At 40.5% G+C, this 16493-nt stretch overlaps 1 long non-coding RNA gene across 1 annotated transcript; it reads right to left on the bottom strand.

Moving 5' to 3' along the window:
- Positions 1-3787: 3787 nt before the first annotated feature.
- Positions 3788-12806, bottom strand: LOC144375145 (uncharacterized). The gene is made up of 2 exons (XR_013434576.1): positions 12634-12806; positions 3788-5559 (listed from the first exon to the last, which is right to left on the bottom strand). It is a non-coding gene; the product is annotated as an uncharacterized LOC144375145 (long non-coding RNA).
- Positions 12807-16493: the final 3687 nt, after the last annotated feature.

Below are 16493 nucleotides of genomic sequence, written 5' to 3' on the forward strand. Positions count from 1 at the left end.
GCAACCATGAATGCAAGACCACACAAGGTAGATAAAAAAGTTGTGGAACCAAAGAGAGCTGTCTCAAGAGAAGATTCTCAAAGACTGGGGGCCCACTGAACTGTGAAAAAGATCTTTTTGGTGGCATTAAAGAAGTCACTGAAGAACATCACCTACGAGATTATTTTGAACAATATGGGAAAATCTAAGTTATTGAAATCATGGCTGACCAAGGCAGTGGAAAAAAAGGGGGCTTTGCTTTTGTAACTTTGATGGCCATGACTCTGTGGATGAGATTGTCATTCAAAAATACCATACTGTGAATGGCCACAACTGTGAAGTGAGGAAAGCCCTGTCAAAGCAAGAGGTGGCTAGTGCCTCATCTAGCCAAAGAGGTCAAAGTGGTTCTGGAAACTGATGGTGGTCGTGGAGGTGGTCTTGGTGGAAATGACAATTTTGGTCATGGAGGGAACTTCAGTGGTCATGGTGACTTTGGTGGCAGCCATGATGGTGGTGGACATGATGGCAGTGGGGATGGCTACAATGGATTTGGTAATGATGGAAGCAATTTTGGAGATGGTGGAAGCTACAATGATTCTGGGAGTTATAACAATCAGTCATCAAATTTTGGACCCATGAAGGGTGGAAACTTTGGAGGCAGAAGCTCTGGACCTTATGGTGGTAGAGGCCAATATTTGCCAAATCATGAAACCATGATTGTAATGGTGGTTCCAGCAGCAGCAGCAGTAGCCATGGCAGTGGCAGAAGGTTTTAATACTGCCAGGAAACAAAGCTTAGCAGGAGAGGAGAGCCAGAGAAGTGACAGGGAAGCTAAAGGTTACAATAGATTTGTGAACTCAGCCAAGCAGTGTTGGCAGGGCCTAGCTGCTACAAAGAAGACATGGTTAAGACAATACTCATATGTATGGGCAAAAAACTCAAGGGCTGTACTTGCGACTAATTGTATAACAGGTTATTTTTAGTTTCTGTTCTGTGAAAAGTTCAAAGCATTCCACAAAGGGTATTAATCTACTTTGTTTTTGGCACCCGGGCTGTTGATTGCTAAATGTAATAGTCTGATCATGACGCTGAATAAATGTCTTTTGAAAAAAAGCTCAAAGTTGAAGTTACAGGATCTTCATGAGGGTCATCATATCCTGGGGTATCGGGGATCAATAGGTGGCAAAGAAAAAGTGGGTGTGGCTGCTGCAATGGACAGGAGAGTGAAAGCAGCTATCAGAATAGTCCATCTCTTGCAAAAGAGGGTATAGGCCCATTGTGTCCCTAAAAGTGAAATACCTGAGGGTCTTCTAAATCCTGACTGGATGTGAATAAGCAAAAGAACCATATATAAATTAGGGGTTGGTTTGAGCCATTAAGGCACAGAAGCCACTTTTCTGGGAACTCCTGGGTGAAATTCCCCAGTTCAAGAAAGCCCAGATCATGCTGGCCCTTGTCTTGGCTCACAGCTTTAGGACCAAACAACCTATTTCCTTCAAGATCCTTGCAACACCAAGAAACAAGCACCAAAACAATCCTCCTACCACATTGAAAACTATCTACTGACCCCCTTGATCTGTACCACGATAAATAAGACAAGCATGGGCCTATTCTTTGTTAGAAGTCAGACCCCTTTGATCAGCTCAATGGGTCACACCTACCTTTGAAAATATATAACCTTTGCCTTTTTGACTTTACTTCTTGATATATTACTTTCATAGTTTTTGGTGACCTTCACCCTTGTGAGATGGGCATGGTAACCATTACACTATGGTGATCCTCTACTCAAAATCTGAATCCCTCTAAAGCTAACAAGCTACAATTCATTGCTTCATCAATAGCCTTCAGGACAGGAACCCTCTCATTTTCTTAACAACTAAAATGTCGATAGCCAAAGTTAAATGAGAAAAATTCCAAAGTTAATAAAGAACATTTAAATTATGCTTTTTAATGGATTATTTTAATGGATTATTATGTTTGTTAGGGATGATGCTAACAGTAGGTCTGAAAATTATTAGAACAAGAAGCTGGCAATCTGAAATAATTTATTTCAGTGTTCTCATAATTGTCAGATTTCAATGTGGCTTATCCATCCAAGCAGGCCTGCCTTGTAATTAAATCATATAAATGTTTTATTGGTTCTAATGTAATTCCTAAACAGGTTAAATCAAATAAAAGCTTTGATAAGTATTTGTACCACTCCATACTACCTTTGGAGCTCCACTTACAGAAAGTTATAAAAATTCTTTTATTTTTATGATTTGTAAATGTGTGTACATAATGCTTATGTCTATGTTACATGATATTAAAATTGACTTATAAATCAATAAGCATGCTCATATTTTAAAATTAACGTAAAATGGACCCAAATAGCTTTAATTCACTTGATTTAAAAAGTTTCAATTGAAATAGGGTAGAGAGATAAAAATAAAGATATCTTTAAAATTATTAATTCAAAATTTTCCAGCTGGTTAAATAATTAAGTTGGGGTTCAGTGACAGAATGCTCCCACATGCGAGGCGCTCGGTTCAATCCTCAGCACCACAATAAATAAATAAAATACAGATATTAAAATAATAATAATAATAATAATAATAAAGTTGTTAATCTCTATGATATTTAAAATTTATATCTATTTGCTTCTAACAATTTTCTTTAACAGGAAAAAGATAATTAATACTGTTATCTACATTTGTTTGATGTCTTGTATCTTACAGTTAAGAATAAATACATTTAAGGTAAAGGGGAGTAATTATATGTCTTTATTAAAAGAGGTACTTATTGATTTGCAAGGTTAGAGTGCTAGAATGTCATCCATTGGATGCTAAAATATCATCTACTAAGTATAAAAACATCAGATCCTATTAACTAAAATATACTTAAACTTTAGATGTGTTTGTAATTTGGTTAATATAAAATAAGATCTAAAATTCCTTTATTTTCTATGTCCTCATGAGAACCAAAGGGCTGGGAGTTAAACTTCTATCAGGTGTGATTTATATAGAAAGGTTTAAGAAAAATTTCACCCAGTAAAGTAAAAGGCTATAAATGTCTCAGTAAATTAAAACAAAATATGTACAAAATAATTTTCAAAATGTTTACATATAGCTAAATTGGTTACATGAAATTAACACAATCAGCTGAAGTTATTGAAAGATTTTTACTCTTTAAATCCTGCTAAGTTTCTGACATGAGGCCTATTTACCAATATAGATAAGATCTTTTCACAGACCTTTATTACTTGGGCATTCTAACTAAAGGATAAAAGAAATAAGAAATACTGAAAACATTAATCTACTCTCATTCCAATAAAATAATTTTTTATGTCTGTTGAGTTTTATTATTTAAAAAAATAGTTTTAAAGGATTTAAGGTATATAAAATTTTGTTTAAACAATAACTGTTATTTTAAAAGTACCACATTACATTCCATATTTCAAATTTTTCTTTAAAAGCTAAACTTGGTTAATATAAAAAAATCAGTGTAATTATGATAATTATTAATAACATATTAATTGTATCTTTATTTCCCAAATATACACGTCATTAAAGTACAAGATTTAAAAGAACATTTTACTAAGCTGATGTTCTTCAAACAAAAGTTTCTACAATAGCTCTTAAACTATATAATAATAACAAATTAATTGGAAATTAATGGTGTTATTTAATATTTTATATTTAAATAAATACGTTATAAAATTTTACGTTACTCTCTACACTGAGAAGTAAACTATATTTCGAAAAGACAATTAAGACACACTGGCTTATTTAAAAGTTAACAATATGAAGTATATAATTTTTTTTGTGTGTGTGGTGTTAGGGATTGAACCGGGGGCCTTGTGCAAGGGAAGCACTTTACCAACAGGTCATGCCCTGCTTTGAAAATATGATTCTTGCCATTTTGTATTTATTTCTTGATAGATTACTTTCACAGTTTTTATTTCACAGCCAGCCCATCTCTCCCATGGGTACCTCGCCCATGCTGGATATGAACGGAGAGCTGTAGGCTAAGTTAGAATACATGATGACGTACTGGAGGCCTCTGGATTTGTACTTCAATCTTCATCTGCTCTATGGAGGAAGAGCAGGGAGTATACGGGCAGAAGACTGTTAAGGCCAGTTATTTAAATGAATCACATTTTCAGAAGTTTCTTGGGAGCACCTTTAGAAAAGAAACAGGTGTTACTTCGACTCTCTGAAGAAATTCTATCTCAATTCTTCTGGGTGCTCACCTTGGGATATGTATTTCCCTCCATCCATTACCCAAGGATCCAACAGCCTCTATCACCCTCCTCCCTTCTTTCCCACAGGCCAGAATCAGTTCCTGCCCTGCTATAGGCTTTGGTCTCAGGACTGAAGCCCTAATGACTGGATCTGCTCCCTGACTGGAAGTCTGCTCCTCCCCCGATAGGAGGGTCCATAGGACCTGGGGATGCGGAGAGTCCGGCCAAAGAGAGGGGATATGGAACCTAGTTCCCAGACTTTGGGTGGGGTTGCAGATGACATGTTTCTTCCCCCTTCTCCCTCAACCTCTCCTTACCTGGGAGCAGCAGAGCTCTAAAAGTGACTGGCCCTGCCTACTCCCTCCACTCTGGTTAAGTCAGCTGGAGCATCAGACCCCAGCAGCTGCTCAGCCCCACCAGTCTCTGCAGAGGCTCTGCTCAAGGCAGGGGCTGCTGAGCTGGCTCAGGATCTGGAGTCTGCAGGAGGCTGGGTTCCAGGGCCACAGCCCAATCCTGGTGTTGTAGGAGTCCCCAGAGAACTGGCATCCTCTGCCTTCATCCTGAACAGACTCCACTCTGTTTTCAACTCAGCTTCTGGAAATGAGCCTCCTGTGGGAATGCAGTCCTGAACTCCAGCCTTCCAGGTTGGGCTGGGAAAGGCCTTCCGTGTGCCTTACCCTGGCATTAGCCATAGGACCCTCTCTCTCCCTCTCTTTTATATATGAACATAATACCTTTATTTTAAGTTTAAACTCAGTGCCTAACACATGCTAAGCAAGCACTCTACCACTGAGCCAGGACCGAGGTCCCAGGACCCTCTTCTTTGACTGTGGGTATGAAGTCCCTTTCTCTGTACACAATGAATGGAGATACCATGCTGCCATCTTTCCTTCCTGTGTTCCTGTTATCTCCACACCATGCCCCACTGTGTCCCTCTTATAGAAATCTGGTCTGAATCAGACCTGCATAAGCTAAAACCCTTTAGAATCCACAGGCGGCCTTGGTATGGCCACTCCTCTTTCCCTTGGGCCCTGACAGGGAGGATTTCTCAGAACTCAGGGCTGAGCATGGTCAAGCTATTGCTTCCAGTGACTGGAGGCCTGATTCTTCTGTCTCACTTCAGAATGGGAAGGACCAGTCAAGGTACAGACTAGGATCTTGGGAATTTACTTGCCTGTCCTCATTGCTCCCCCATCTCCCCCATCCCTCTCTTCAATCTGCCTACAATACCTGTCAGAAAAAAATTATGATGCATCCTATGATGAGGATTCTAGTGATTAAAGGTACTGAATTCCAGTGATTAAAGGTACTGGCTGAGGACTTCTCAGTGACTGTGTCTGGGGTGGTGGTTGAAGGTCCTGAAATGAAAACACAAGAGTGTTAGCCCTTCTTCAGACCAAAATATGAGGACATATCTGTCCTGCTGCCCCAAGTCATTCAGCCCAACCTGGAAGGCTGGAGTTCAGGGCTGCATTCCCAAGTCATATAGATCCTGCTGCCCCAAGTCATTCAGGAAGGCAGATCTCTGCTATGTGGCAGCTGCTGTGACAGGTCCTGAGAAGTGAGGGAGACAGGAAACAGGCCATGTCTTTAAGGGGCTCATATAGCTAATGGGAGAAGCCTGGGTGACCATACAACTCATCCTTCCTGGTGGCAGAATATGAGGAGACCCATGAGGATGGTGGTGGAGAAGCTGACATGTGAAGTGATTTAGAGGAATTTCCAAAAAGAGACGAGCACATGTCAGACCCAAAGAATGTGCACTAAAAAAGAGGCATTAGGAGGTGAGAAGGGAAAAAGATAGGAAGACTATAACTATGAATGTTAACCCAGGTCTGACTCATGCTTGATGGATTGTACACACACACACACACACACACACACACACACGTAGCAGCATCTCATGTGAATCCCACTTCTTCCCCCTCCTGCCAGTTACCTGTTGGCTCCAACTCCGCCTCCCATTCCTTCAAGTTCTGAATCCAGGTTCTACAGTCACCTATCGAGGACCTGTGCAACAACTCGGTCACCTCCTTGTCATTTTCCCACATTTTTTTCATCCAGTTGGACCCAGGATGTATCTCTCTCCACTTTCTGTTGTCTGAGTCAAAAAGGAGCCACATCTGTTCATTGAAGCCAAACTTCCAGGAGCTGTTGGATTTATGCTGACAACACATCCTGCCCTCCAGGGTGTTCACACATGCCCCCATCAGAGAGAAATCATCCTCCTTTCTTAACAAATCCTTTGTCCAACTCAGTACCACCTTCCCTGTTTTCCTTCTAATCTGGCTGTGTTCTGTCCTCCAAAACAGCTATGTCTGGGCTTTTAGAGGGACCAACATCTAACTCTTTTTTTTTTATATGCACACAATCAATTTCCTTCAACCAATATCAGCTCTCTCATGTCCCTGGACTATCCTTACATACCTCTGGCCATGTCATTTTCTGCTTTAATGTCAGCTAGTTTCTGTTTTAGTGTATTCCCAATATCTCTCAGTGAGGTTTTCTTCTCTTCCCAGGTGACTGTGGCACTCACTTTCCCTCCCAGTGCACTCAAGGATTTAACCTTGTTTATGCCACAGTCATAAGAGAAAAAATTCTTCTGGTCCACCTGGGCGTGGACTGTACACCATTGCTGTCCAGGTGCTGCCTTAGAAGTCATAGCAAAGGGAGTGAGTGCCTGTGAGGGAAAAAGGCTGGTTGGGCTGGTGAGAAAGGACCCTTTAGGCATCTCCTCTCCATCCCTCTGAAGGGCTGAGCTGGCAGAGCAATAATGGACCTTCCCAAGCTCTCTGCTTCACCTGTTTAAGGTGAGCATGTTCCCCTCCTTTGAAGTGGAGGGGACAGCAACCTCATGTCCCAGGACATAGCCCACTTCCCCTCTGCCCTTTGAACAATGCCTACATGCAGCAGCACATCACCTTGCAATGGTGGTGCCAGGCCTGCTGTGAGGGAAGGGCCTGCCTGGCAGAGGATGATCAGACACAGGAGAAGGGACTGTGCATGCTGAGTCATGGTGGGTGCAGTGAGGATGGGATCACAGCTGCATGAGAAAGGGTTCATAATTATGGTTCACAGCTTTTAGCTTGACTCTTAGGAGATGGCACTACTGTCTCAGGAGATTGCCTTTTTTTAGGTTGGAAAGTGATATTGTAATCTGAATAAAATGAAAAATCCATAGTTTGAAGAAAGGTAGTAAAGGAAGGAATCAGAAGCATGTGCTTTGTGGCTCAGAAAATTGTATATGCCAGGTTAGATATACTAGAAAAGCCAGAAAAATGACCAGTCCACTGTGATTTTTAAGAAAGCCTGGGAGACTCTTGTTTATCAAGTGTATTAAAAATATCTAGTATCCAAACCTGAACCAAAATTAGTGGAAAGGAAGAAATAAATAATAAGTTCAGAGCAGAGCACAAATAATGAATCAGAGACTAAAAAGGAGCACGAGAGAGTAATGAAATAAGGAGCTGGTTCTTCAAAGAACTAAACACAGGTGAAAAGTCAGTAGCTAGACAACTAGGCAAAGTAGAGAGAAGACTCAAATTCAGACAAGAAAAGGGAAAGGTTGCAACTGACACCACAAAAGTACAAAGGATCATTTGAGATTATTAGGAACAAAGATACCCATGTTTGTTATTATTTGCAAAAATTTGGTAACCTAGAATAAATGGAAAAATTCCTGAACACTTACACATATATATCTTACCCAGCCAGATTGAATCATGAATAAATAAAAAAGCTGAGCAGACCTATAATAAGTAACAAGATTGAATCAGTAGTAATAGCCTTCCAGAAAAGAAAATTCCAATACAAGAGAGCTTTACTGCTAAAAGTTCTACCAAATATTTGAAGAACAGTTTCTTGTTCTCCTTAACTAATTCTCAAAAATAGAAGAGAAAGAAATTCTTCCAAATACATTTGATAAAGCCAGCAATTCCATGATACCAAAACCTGACAACACACACAAAAACTAATCCACAGCTATTTTTTAAAAATATTTTTTAATTGTTGATAAAACTTTATTTTATTTATTTATTTATATGTGGTACTGAGAATCGAACCCAGTGCCTCACACACATCAGGCAAGTGTGCTACTGCTGAGCCCCAGCCCCAGCCCCCACAGCTAATATTTTTGATGAATAAAGATACAAAAATCCTGAACAAAATACTAGCAAACTAAATTCAATTGCCCACTAGAAAGATTATTCAACATGACCAAGTGGAATGCAACTCAAGGATGCAATAATGGTTCAACACTATCTAATCAATAAATGTAATATCCCACATTAACAGAATGAAGGACAAAACCGATATAATAGATGTAGAAAATGCATTTGATAAAATCAACATCTCTTCATGATGAAAATGCTGAACAACTAGGTATAGAAGGAATACATCTCAACATGATAAAAGGTCTGTCAAATAAGCCATCAGCAAGCATCATATCAAATGGATAAACACTGAAAGTTTTTTTCTCTCAGATCTGAAACAGAAGAATGATGCCCATTTTACGACTTTTAATCAATGGAATTCTGGGAGTGCTTGCTAGAGCAATCAGGCAAGAGAAAAAATGAAGGGCATCCAAACTGGGAAAAAAGGAATAAAATTCTCACTATTTGCAGATGAGCTGATGTTACATTTAGAAAACTCCAAGGACTTCACCCAAAACTAGTAGTGGTAATAGATGAATTTAGCAAAATTGCAAGATACAAAAAAATAAAATTATTAGAGTTGTTATATACAAATAGCAAATCATCTGAAATAGAAATCAAGGAAACAATACTACTTACAATAACTGCAAAAAATATAAAACCTTGGAACAAATTAAAATAAAGAGGTAAAAGATCTCTAAAATGAAAACTATAAAGTAATGAGGAAAGAAATTGAAAACAACAACAACAACACACACACACACACACACACAAATAAAAAGATAACCAATATTGTTCAAATGTCTATTCTACCCAACAAGATCAGCAGATTCAATGTAATCACTACCAAAACACCAAGAGCATTCTTCACAGAACTAGAAAAGACAATCTTAAAATTTCTATGGAACCACAAAGCTCCTGAAGAGTCACAGTTATCCTGCATGAAAAGAACCAAGCAAGAGGAGTTCCATGACTTGACTTCAAAATACAGGACAAAGCTGGAGTAATCAGAACAGCATGGTGCTGAATTACAAACAGAAGCATGGACCCATGGAACAGAAGAGAGAGCATAGAATTCGACCCACACACCTACAGCAGCCTATTTTTGAAAAAGGTGTAAGAATGTACAGTAGAAAAAGGACAGTTTGGGGGCTGGGATTGTGGCTCAGGAGTAAAGCGCTCACCTACACGGGAATGACCCGGGTTCGATTCTCAACACCACATAAAAAAAAATAAAGGCATTGTGTTGTGTCTATCTTAAAAAAAAAATTCTCTCTCTCTCTTAAAAAAAAGACATTTTTTTCTATACATGGTGTTGGGAAAACAGGGTAGGGAATTCACAGGAAAAAGAATGAAACTAGACCCCTGTGGCTCTTTACTCAGAAACAATCGACTCAAAGCGGTTTAAATGGGCAGTGGTAAAATGCTTGCTTACCAGGCAGGAGAACCAGGGATTAATTGAAAAAAATAAAATTTTATTTTTAAATATTTTAAGGCTATTGTAATGGGAAAATATTTTTTTAGACAAGACCCTAAAAGTAGAGAAAACAAAAGCAAAAACAGATAAACAAGATGAATCAAAATAAAAAATCCTCTGCACATCAAAGGCAACAGTTTTGGGAGTGGAGAAACAACCTACAGAATATCAGAAAATATTTGCATGTTGTGTATCAGGTAAGAGGTTATATATGGAACTCAAAGAACTTAATAATTAGAAAACAAATAGCCTGATTGCAAAATGGAGAAAAAAAATCTGAAGACATTTCTCAAAAGTGATAAGTAAATGGCCCATAGGCACACAAAACTGTGCTCAGTATCACCAGTCATCTTTGAAATGCACATCACAACCACAAGGTGACATCATCTCACTCCAGTAAGAATGACTGTTAACAATAAAACAAACAAACAAACAAAAAGTGCCTGCAAGAGAATCCTGTATATTGCTAGCGGGATGTAGATTCATAGTGGGGGAGAGGTAGGAGGGCTTAGGCAACCAGGGCAAGATGGCAAGGGAGGAGGTTGGGCAGGGCCCAAACAAAGGAGCGTGGGGAGGGTCTTCTGATGAGGTCAACTTCCTGCTTTACCTAAGTGCTGGTGGTCACAAGTGGGGGACCCAATCAGATAGACACTTCCATATTAGCACTCCCAAGCAAGAGATCCAAAAGGGAAACTAAAACAGATGCATGGACAGAGGGGGAACCAATAAATAATATTTAGGAGTATGTAGACAGGGGAGGAGATAAGAAAAGGAGGAATTCCAGAGACCATCAAAAGAACAGGCCAAAACTCCCACTGGATTCCCAGCTCTGAGGCCCCCTTTTCTCAGAGAAGTCCTCTCTATATCTCTCTCACTTTTGCAATAAACCCACTTCTATCTCAGTTTCCTGTTCTTAGATTCTTCAATGAATGAACACAATGATAGGTGTTTTCTAATTATTAATTATAGGTGGTAATAATAGGGCCACTAGGAAAAACAGTATGAGGTCCTTAAAATTTAAAAATTGAACTAGCATACGATCCAGGAATTCCTCTACTGAGTAATAGCCAAAGTAAATAAATACAGTCTGTCAAAGACATCTGCATTCCCATGTTCAATGTAACACTATTCAAAAAGGCAAAGAAACATAAACAACCTAGGTGTCAATCAAGTGATTAACAGATTTAAAGACAATATGATACATAACACAAACTGGAATACTATTCATCCATATAAAGGACAAAATCCTGTCATCTGCAACACAATTGATGAAAATGGATGTCATCATGTTAAGAGAAGTAAGCCAGAAAGACAAGTATCATATGATCTCACTTTCATGTGGAATCCAAAAAAAGTTCATCTCAGTATTTGAAATCAGATGGTGTGTACAGAAAAAGGGATGGGAGATGTTGATAGATGGGAATTAATTTGCAAGTAGATAACAGTGATAATTTCTGGTGTGCTCCAGCACAGTAGAGTGACTGTAGAAAACTGTATTTTGTTTAACTCAAGAATCTAGAAAAGGGCTGGGGTTGTGGCTCAGTGGTAGAGCATTTGCCCGTCAAGTATGAGGCACTGGGTTCCATCCTTAGCACCACATAAAAATAAAATAAAGGTATTGTGTTCATCTACTATATTAAAACAAAAACCTTAAACTAACAACCAAGCCCTAAGGAGGGGCTCAGGTTCTACTCCTGGACATCTACTCATATCAGAAACAGAGAAAGATACCAACAAAGGGACACATGTAAAAAAAAGAGGAAAGAAAATCCATCTCATTTGAAGTGAAAGTCCGTGATCTCAGAAAACATGAGGAAACAGGCACGCCCCCCCCCTTCACAATGCTCCAACAAAGGATCCCACAGTTATAGAAGTAGATAAAATCACAGATAAAGATAATGAAAAACTAATTATTAAAATGTCCAATGATCTAAAAGAAGATCTAACAACTGAATAAGAGAATAAATGCAGATGAAAGACCATGTCGATAAAGAAACGGCGATATTGAAAAGAAACCAATGAGAATAGCTGTACATGAACGAGACAAGGAATCGAATTAAAAGTTCCCTGGGGACAGCGCCAACGCGTTAGACTGCCTAGAAAGTAGCGCTTCCAGCTTTGAGGATAGGACGTCAGGCCGTGAAGACAGAGTGAATCAGCTGACTACCCGGTGCGCAAAGAAGAATCCAAACGACGGGCGCGGCAAGGTCCCGGGCGCTGGGCTGTATGGCTCTTCCCGCCGCTCTCCTTTCCCTCACGTGTCTTCCTGCCCAGGCCGCCCTCCTTAGGCCGGGCGCCGGCAGAAAGCCGCTGCCTGCAGCGCTCCCAGCTCTCAGACAGTGACGGACTTTTCCCTGCTGGGTTAGGTCCTGTGCCACTCGCCCCCATCCCCGCAGTAACTGTCTCCGGCATCAGCAAGGAAGCCACCGGTCAGCGGCCCCCGCCCTTCACCCCGCAGCAGCCAGCTCTCCAGACCCCTTCCCTGCACCCTCTCTCCGGCCGCCCTCTCCCCCCACCATCTGGCTCTCCCCCCACCTCTCGCCCGCTCCCTCCGCTCTCGCCCGTTCTCCGCGCCGCCAGCTCCACTGCCCCCCGCCGGCTCTCCCCACTCGGCCTCTCCCTCACTGCCCCCCAACTGTCCCACGCGTCTCCACGGCTGTCGCTCCCAGGCCCGCGCCCTCCGCTCTTGCCCGCTCTCCCTGCGGGTCCCCGCTTCTCTCCGGGTGGGCCAGGGAGGGAGAGCAGCGCGACCAGGGTCCCCCTGCCTCTCTCCATCTTCCCCGCCCTCCAGCCTTGCTTCTTGCCTGGGACTGGCTCGCGGGGCTCTGGGTCCGAGGGTTCCGGGCACCCCGCCTCTGCGTCCTCCCCAGGTCGGCGGGACGTCTGGACTCCGTCGTGCTCCAGCCACCACTTGGAAGCACTTGCCGGTCCCGCCTGGTCCCTTTCGAGGACTCCGAGCCTGCTCCCCATCCGGCCTGGTATGGGGCTCCTCCTTGTGGCCAGAGAAGAAGATGGACCGGATCTCGGGCCCATGGCGCCTCACCTCGAACTCCTACCAGCTGGGTGTTCTGGGGGCGGGCCGCTAGGCGGCTCCAGTCCTGAGGCTGGGGATAGGCAAAGCGCTGCTCTGGCTAAACTTTGATAGGTGGAACAATACCTTTATTTTATTTGTTCATTTTTATGTGGTGCTGGGGATCAAACCCAGTGTCTCACGACTGGTAGGCAAAAGCTCTACCACTAAGTCCCACTAAGTCCCACTTGCAGGTTTTTTTCCCCCTGGGTATGGGATAGTTTTCAAACTTTTTTTCCCTTAATGGGTAAAGCTGTGACTGTAACAGTTACAGTTCATCTTCTGAAAGTAGCCGTCATTGCTCTAAGGCTTATTTTTTTTTAATTCCCCCCTTCTCTCCTCTCCCCCTCCCTAACAAGTTTAGGGAGATGGTGTAATCTTTTCTTCCCCTAGTTGATTGCCCTGGAACTCACCCACTACTGGGAGGAGATGACTGCTGAAGATCTGGAAATCAAATGGATCTAAAAGACATCTACAGAATATATTACCCCCAAGCAGCTGAATTTACCTTCTTCTCAGAAGCTCATGGAACCTTATCCAAAATAGACCATAATCTAAGTCACAATGTACATCTTAAAATACCAAAAAATTGTCATAATGGCATGAATCCTTTAGGATTATAATGGAATGAAACTAGAATTCAACAGTAAGAAAAAAGAATTGATACCACATAAATACATGGAGATTGAATACTCTGAAATGAATAATGGATCATAGAAGAAATTAGAGAAAAAATCATGAAGTTCTTAGAGACAAGTGTGAAGTGAGAAACAATATATCAAAACCTCTGGGATAGCATGAAAGCACTTCTAAGGGAAAATTCATAGTGCAAAATGGCAATCTTTAAAAAATGGAGAGATCCTAAATAAATAATCTTATGCTCCATTTCTAAGACTTAGAAAAGGAAGAGCAAACTATTCCCCAAAATAATGAAATTGAGAATTAAAAAAATATACAGGGTCAATACAGGAAATGGTTGGTTCTTTGAAAAGGTACATAAGATTGATAAACCCTTAGCCATACTCACCAAAAGAAAAGGAGAGAGAAGCCTTTAACAAAAAGGATGAAAAAAGAGATGTTATCACAGACATTTCTGAAATTCAGAGAATCATCAGAAACTATTTTGAAAATGTATACTCCAATAAATTGGAAAACCTAGAACATATTGAATAAGTTCTAGACATATACAATCACCCAAAGTGAACCAGGAAGACATTTAAAACCTAATATAAAGTAATAAAATTGAGATGACAATTAAAAGTCTTCCAACAAAGAAAAGCCCAGGACAAGATGGATTCTCAGCTGAGTTCTATCATACCTTTAAAGAAGAAATAACACCAGACTTTCTCAAATTATTCAACAAAATTGAAAGGGAGGGGATACTCACAAATCCACTCTCCAAAGTTAGTATAACCCTGATACCAAAACCAGATAAAGATAAATCAAGGAAAGAAAATTACATAGCAATCTCCCTGAAGAACATAGATATAAAAATCCTTAATAAAATGTTAGCAAACCACATAAGAAAACATTTTAAGAGGACAATACACCATGATCAAGTGGAATTCATCCCAGGAAGGTAAGGTCTGTTCAACATGTGCAAATCAATAAATGCAATTCTTAGCCAGGTGTGGTGATGCATGCTTGTAATCTCAGTGACACGGGAGGTGAGACAGGAGGATCCCAAGTTCAATGCCAACCTCAGCCTTGGGGAGGCACTAAGCAACTTAGTGAGAAACTGTCTCTAAATATAATACAAAATAAGGGCTGGGGATGTGGATCAGTGGTTGAGTGCTCCTATGTTCAATTCCTGGCATGCCCAAAATAAAATAAAATAAATGTAATACTCCACACAGATAGAATTAAGGACAAGAATTATGTGATCATCTCAATAGATGCAAAAAAGGCCTTTGATAAGAAACAGAACCCATTCATGTTAACCTGGAGAAACTAGGTATAGAAGGAACATACTTCAATATTATAAAGACTTGATAACAAACCCAAAGCCAATATCACACTGAACGGAGAAAAACTGAAAGCTTTTTCTCTAAAATTAGCAATATTACACTTTCACCATTTCTATTCAATTTAGGTTTTGAAACTCTACCCAGAGCAAGTTGTCAAGGGCAGGAAATTAAAGGGATACAAATAAAAAAAAAGAAGAAGTCAAACTATTTGTTTGCTGATGACATGATCCTATATCTAGAAGACCCAAAAAATGTTAATCAGAAGGCTTTCTAGAAATGATAAATGAAACCATCAAAGTAGCGGGATATAAGAACACATTTATAATAGTTTCCTATACTCCAACAGTGATTCAGCTGAGAAGATGATAAGAAAAATCACTTTATTTAAAATAACCTCCACAAACAAACAAAAACAAAACCCCAAACCAAGAACCAAAACCCAAACCAAACCAAACAAAAACATCCAAACCTTTGGGAATTAATATAATCAATGAGATGAAGAACTCTACAAAAAAAAACCTTAAAACTCTTAAGAAAGAAATTGAAGAAGACCTCAGAAGACAGAAAGACCCCCCCTTGTTCTTGGAGAGGCAGAGTTAATAATGGCCATACCTCCAAAAGTAAAATATAGATATAATGCTGCAGTCTGGCTGGGCACAATTCGTGAGCCACTTATTAAGCAGAAACGAACTTTATTTTTTGAACGCACACACCGCACCACGCCAGCTCTTCAGGAATTCCCTCAGAGGCCAACTGCCACCACAGGCTCTCCCGGCCAGCACCTCAACTGCTCTTGAGGCAGATTAGCTGGGTTTCGTGGGCAGATCCAAAAGAGTCCCCCAATGAGCAGCTCTGTGGTCTGAAAGGGCTGGAAAACAGCCCAATGAGCATCACCACAGAGGAGCCAATCAGCCGATGCTGGGGCCAGTTTGGCTGAGGCTCTCAACAATTTAATATCATCCTCATTAAAATACCAATGGCATTCTTTACAGAAATAGTGTTTAGAGCCACAGCCGAAGGGGGCCCAGCAAACTTCCAGCTGCCAGCAAACTTCCAGCTGCCAGCAGAAGATAACGCCATCATACAATCCATAGGGACAAGGCATAGTTGAAAGAGCTCATCAAACTATTAAAATGATCTTATTAAAGCAAAAAGAAGGAATTGGGAATGGGTATTTATTCCCCAAAGATAAACTTAAAATAACCCTTTTTACTCTAAACTTTTAAAATTTGGATTCATCAGGGTTTAGTGCTGCAGAAAGGCATATATGTCCAAAAAATGTACATAAGCCCAAGGTACTTTGGAAGGATATTATAACAGGAAAATGGAAAGGTCCTAACCCAGTAATTGTCTGGAGTTGGGAGTCTGTTTGTGTGTTTCCACAGGGAGAAGAGCAGCTGATTTGGATTCCAAAGAGATTAACCAAAGCGATTTCTACAGACCAAAAATAAGATGATTTGGCTCAAATCCATAACAGCTGATATCCAGAACTCCAGTTTGGCCACCCTTACATCTGTGACAGAACCAGGATGCTTTTTTTAAATATCTATTTTATTATTGCCCTTTCCCACATCATGAAGTTCTATTTTGTTTTTTGAGCTCATACAGACCTAGGTTAATGTTTTGC

The sequence above is a fragment of the Ictidomys tridecemlineatus genome, chromosome 2 (genome assembly GCF_052094955.1).
Source record: "Ictidomys tridecemlineatus isolate mIctTri1 chromosome 2, mIctTri1.hap1, whole genome shotgun sequence".
Taxonomy (NCBI): domain Eukaryota; kingdom Metazoa; phylum Chordata; class Mammalia; order Rodentia; family Sciuridae; genus Ictidomys; species Ictidomys tridecemlineatus.